Source organism: Hordeum vulgare, chromosome 7H, assembly GCF_904849725.1.
Source record: "Hordeum vulgare subsp. vulgare chromosome 7H, MorexV3_pseudomolecules_assembly, whole genome shotgun sequence".
In the NCBI taxonomy this organism is placed as follows: domain Eukaryota; kingdom Viridiplantae; phylum Streptophyta; class Magnoliopsida; order Poales; family Poaceae; genus Hordeum; species Hordeum vulgare.
In genome coordinates, this window is record NC_058524.1 from 428,556,386 (window position 1) to 428,562,386 (window position 6,001).

Below are 6,001 nucleotides of genomic sequence, written 5' to 3' on the forward strand. Positions count from 1 at the left end.
GGCCATAGTTTTCCCTAGTGGCATCTTTCATGAAAGTAAGCATACATCGGGTAAATAAAGTATTGTTGGGCAATTGACAGTAAAGCGGATAGTTATGCAATCTTTATTAACGATAATGATTATGTGTATATAGGCATCACGTCGATAGACAAATAGGTTGACTCCCGCCTGCACCTATTATTATTACTCCAGGTCAAGAGCGCTTCTATCCTTTTCTCTCTACATATTAAGTTCATGTCAAACGGAGTAATGCTTGGAGAATGATGGCATGATGTAGACAAAGTAAACTCAATTGATAATAATAAACCCCATCGTGTTATCCTTATTGGAATCAATACAAAAATGTATCTTCTCCCCTTTTGTCACTGGGATATAGAAGTCCGTTAGATTGAACCCACTACAACGCACCCCTCTCACTAAAGAAATATCAACCTACATGGCATAAGCAAATCAATAGATCAGAGAGATTTATGAAGCTATACTGATAATGCACATAAGAAACACACACATTTTAGAGAATACCCAAATATTTATCATGAATAATCTGAACATAAACCCACAATTCACGTGATCCTAACAAACACATCACACAAAAGAATTACATCAGATAGATCAAAGCGAAGATGCAATGATCATTGTATTGAAGATCAAAAGAGAGAGAGATCCATCTAGGTAATAACTATGGACTCGAAGGTTTGAGGTGAACTACTCACACATCATCATGAAGGCATCAAGGTTGATGAGGAGGCCCTCGTGATTGATCCCCCTTCAACAGGGTACCGGAACGGAACTCCAGATGGGACTACGGCGGAACAGCGACTTGCGACGTGGAAAAAGTGTTTTGGGATGCACTCCACGATTTTTGGAGTATATGTGAATTTATAGGCCAGAGAACGGGGGTAGGAGGGCCACCAGGGAGGAACAAGCCATCAGGGCGCGCTGACCAGCTGGGCGCGCCCTGTTGACTTGTGCGTCCCTCGTGCAACCTCCATTCTTCTCCCGAAGCTTCCATGTCTTCTTTTGGTCCAAAATAATTATAAAAAGTTTAGGGGCAATTGGACTTCGTTTGGTACTGTAAACCTGAAAAGTGAAAACACGCAGAAAATGACAACTCGCACTTAGCACTGGTCAATAGGTTAGTGCTAAAAAATAATATAAATTGGTAAATTATTAGTCAAAACATATCCTAGAATGATAATATAATAGCATCGAACAATCAAAATTATAGATACATTGGAGAGGTATCACCTCGCGCCGATGTGTTGGAATCTGAACTCAAAGTTTATTCCGGAGATAGACCTGATCCGATGTCGAGATCTATGGTCGATTCTATGGTAAAATACGCGGTATTCGTGGGGTTCTCCAATCGATCTGGCATCTAGCCAGAGAAGGCAAGATCTCCACGGGAGTCAGAAGTACTCCAAAGTCCCAAACCTAATAGTTTTGCTTTGGGTGAAGTTCTCGATACAACCAAGGTGACCGGTCGGGTCAGCATTAAGGATGATGTTGTCGAACACGAAAATTTGTTCGGGGACGAATATATCAATGCAGGTAATGTCACTACTCATATGAACTCGAGCCATTGAACTCTTCTGGACATAAAGAGGGTCCAATATGGGACACCAATGTTGGTGCTAAAACTGGTAGAAATCAACTAGGGGGTCCGGAGTTGTAGGTCTAGGATCAATAGTAACATGGGACGAAGGGAGAAGATGCTTACCCATGTTCGGACCCTCTCGAAGAGGTAAAACCCAACATCGACCTTGAAATCGTATGATTGTGTTCTGAACCCTAAGGTTGTAATCGTGTCTCTAAAGACTAAACCCCCAACTTATACACAGCATGAGGGGTACCTAGGTCAATATGACTATGGTTAACCGTTACCCGTGTCCCCATGGTTAATTAATCTATTAGGGGATAGGGATATGCGACATGCAATACCCACGGGAAGCTATTGGGTGAATACCTTACCGAGTGGGTAAATAGGGATGGGGACAATATGTCATTACCCGTGACTCATACGTGGCTTATCGGCAATATCCCCGCCCATTAGATACCCAATTTTTCAACCTCCCGCTCTAGTGCCCGAATTGGGCCTAGAAAACTGACCAATACCTAACCTAACCGCACCTCTCTTTGTTTCACTCCCTAACCTAGCCTCCCTCCCATTGTCCCGCCGCCACTCTCCCTCAGACCCTCACCCCGACCCGAACCCTGATTTAGAGGTCACAGCCCGGAGCCACTAGCCCCACCTCAAGTGCCGCCCTGCTCCATTGCAACTTTCGACGCCTCCCTACACTCCTAAAACCTCCATCCCCTCTGGTCACCCCTCCATCTTCTGCCCGTTCCACCCCTAGCGGCATAAAACTGCAACAACCCCTAGCCTCCATCCCCACATTCGGCGCCGCCCTCCTCCGTTGCAACGTTCGGTGGCGATGCAACATCGTCACATGTTCACTTGTACTAACTTGTTTTCGTGCAGACGGCAACAATGCTAACTCACCGAGTTTCTGGACTTGTCTCCAAGACAATCAAGAGGTGAAGTGCTTCCTCTTTGCTACTAACTAATGTGCATAATTTCCAAGTTCTAAATTATGCGTGTGATCCCATGGTATTTTCTATGTAGGTTTTTCCCCCACTGATCTGGAAAGTTGTTCTTGATTCTTCATGAAGAATTGAGACGTGGAGGCTTCCATGTTGAAACATCGATGGCTTGCTACTGTTCTTTTTGTTCCAAAGACTTATTTGCTTGTGAACTTTTAATTGAAGTGCCCACATTATAAGATTGTGAACCGTTATGTGCTTGTGGGTGACACTATGTTGGTATTCTAGATGAGATCTGGTTGTTTATTATGCTGAAATACTACTGACTATTGAGCTTGAATGCTGCTATTTGTATGACAAAGTGTTGTTATTTATTGAGATGAAATCCTGCTGTTCTTTGGGCTCAAGTGGTGCTGTTTTTATGGTGAAATGCTGCTATTTTTGGGCTGAAGTGCGGATGTTTTATGTTGATTTGTTGTTCTTTGATTAAATCTCGTCGTTTGTTCTTGTAGAAAGATGTCCATAATGTTGCCATATTTGTGATAAAATGTTGTTGTTTGTTGTCGTAGAAAGGATGTTCACGAATGCTACTATATTTGTTCAAAGAATGTCCATGAATGCTATTAGTATTGTGACAATATGTTATTGTTTGTTCCTGTTGAAAGGATGTCCTTCAATGCGAATTGCGGGTGTGGTTTCCCCGTGGTTTCTCCGTGGGGATGATATGGCCGATGGGGACAAGGATAGGAAAATTTCTCTCCCCATCAACGATGATGTGGGTGGGGATGGGTATGGTACCACAGACACGGGTATGGGAGGGCAATACTCGATTGCGCATTCCCCATTGCCATCTTGATACATAGGTCATAAATAAGGTCGGTTGGCAACACGTGAGATACATCAGAGTCCTTGAAGTACACGCCAAATCTTCGAAGGCTTCCATCCTATGTACGCCAAGGTTATTGGATTTGGTAGCCCTCCCTTCTTGATGATTGGTAGGCCTAAAGATTGACCCATGCACTGGAGACCATATAGGTTAATACCCCATAGTATAGGACACCATCAAGGATGTGGGTTTTGCTTCACGCGGTGGTGTGGTAGATACGTTGACTCCTCCGTGATGCATGACGGTGATGTTGGCACTGGGCCAATCTGACGGAGTGAACGCTCCATCACTATCTCGATTTGATGGACATATTCTTCACTTGTCATGGTGTCCTCCTAGAGGAGGCGGTGCTCCACTACTACAGCGGCATATGGTCCACCTAGTTATGGATGGAGATGAAAATATCCTCCTTGCCGAGTCCCATGGATGCCGAATTTCCCTTAAAGCGAGGTCAACGGTGCAAAGAACCGCTAGACGAAGAACTTCCATCGCCTCCATCAGTTGGCATGGGGAACCAGGACTTCAACATCGCCGTTGGGAACGGAGAGGAGGAAGGGATTAAGGACATGTACGGTCACGGGAGGGGGCGTGATGGTGCTTGGGAAGCGGGAGTGCCACTCTATGCGTCGTCGACACGCAATTTAGATAGCCAAGGCCAGATCAGGCAGATGGAGATGGTTTCTCGGGACATGGTATCTACATTGAAACAACGACACCTGAGGGCGCACTTGTTAGTGATGCTCTTCCGTAAGGTAAAATCATGGCATCAATGTCGGCCGCTACATATTGTGGGCCTACATGAATGTGGCACCGCAAGTGGTCGTCCGTTCGATGCAAAGCGTGAGAGAGGCTGGTAGATTTGTTTGGTTGGCCAGGGCAGTCAAACGCGGGTGTGGCATAGGTTCGGACGCCCGCAAAGCCCCCTATTGTTCCGCAATTTTGGGAAAAAATATGTTTGGACCACTGAGCATATTGATACAGGCCCGTCTTAGATGGCAAAACACACCCGAACCACGCGACCCGAACGTATGCCGGCGGTTTGAGGGTGGGCGTTAGAGATGCCCTTAGGAATGAAGGGTTTTAGTGTAGCTCCAACCACGTCAATCGCGATACCGAAGAAAGAATATGCTTGCTTTAATTCTAGTTTATAAATAGGATTAGGAAGTTCAAGAACAAGCACATACATAGATATGCTATGCATGTAGGGATTTCTTTTATTATGCAAACCATATCTTCAACATTTTAGTTATTGCTTAGCCAACGGGGCAGCAACAACCATCAGAGGAAGTGCATTGTCCTCCATCGTTCTTGCAAAATTTCTTGCATGATTCCAATGTGCAGTTAGGAAAATCCAACTCGTAGCACTTCGCCGGTAGGGGGAGAGCATCTATTTGTATCTGCACCAGATTAACACATTTGATTAGGCCAATTATGTGCCAGATAGTTTGCCATCTTAGATATTAGCATTGCTAAATATAAACTAGTTTTATTGGGAACCTCATCATTTAAATAAGCATGACAATCAAATGATCAAAGTGAATGAGAAAGATATGTAAAATAACGTAACCTCGTTCTTCGCGTCGCATGATGAGAGAAGAGTACCCATGACCATGAGAGTTGCCAAAAACAGGGCGCTTGCTTTATTCTTGAAGATAGTCATTTGGAGAGGCACTAGTTCTTTCTTAGTTTTATCCCGGGGCAACAACCTAGTACCTTTTCAATGATCGATGTGCTTAACGTATACTTTTTCTTTGTGGTAGTGTTCACCTCTTCTATTGTTATATAGATACATATCGTATCTTATTTGAGTCAATTATTTAATGGTAATTAATAATATATTCTATATCAATATATTATTTATCTAATCAATCAATATTTGGGCAATCAAATTTGATGCAAATAAAGATCCGGGACTGATACGAGGGATGCATTAGCTATTAGAAGATACCATATTAACTTTTGTATTCATAGTTAATGATGTAAATAAATGCATTATTAATTGTAATAAAAATTTAGTAGATATCAAATCCTTATGTTTTCAAATCACAACATTAATTCGTGTACAAAAATCATACTATAAATATATCAACCTTCTAATATCAAAAGAAGGCATTAATAATGGTAAATCTGTACAAAACTAGTCGTGATGATTTGTCTCAAATATATGCTTAGTGGGCAAGAAAATGATTTTTGTTCCTAAATTAAATGTATACATACATGTATTATTAAATGATGATATCTATGCATCTACTATTTTAAGCTAAGGGCATCTCCAATGCTCGCCCACACATTTTCTCCGTTATCTGTCCATGGACAAGGGGCCTATCCATATACACGGATGTGGGAGCCGGTCATCCAACAATGTTCACATACATTGCAACCACTATTTGAACTAAACAGGCAAAATTCACGCAAAAATGGCGTATTTCATTCGAGTTTGGTCATAATTAAAATGAAAAGTGTGATAGTTTGACCTTTGAACTAAAAAAGTTAAAAAAAATCCAAACCCTATGTCGGATGACTACCTCGTACACGTGGCTGCCATGCCATGTTGCCGTTGTTTGTGCAGTC

General features: G+C 42.7%; 1 long non-coding RNA gene across 1 annotated transcript; it reads right to left on the reverse strand.

Moving 5' to 3' along the window:
- Positions 1-4,556: 4,556 nt before the first annotated feature.
- On the reverse strand, positions 4,557-5,186 carry LOC123411143. The gene is made up of 2 exons (XR_006613194.1): positions 4,998-5,186; positions 4,557-4,827 (listed from the first exon to the last, which is right to left on the reverse strand). It is a non-coding gene; the product is annotated as an uncharacterized LOC123411143 (long non-coding RNA).
- Positions 5,187-6,001: the final 815 nt, after the last annotated feature.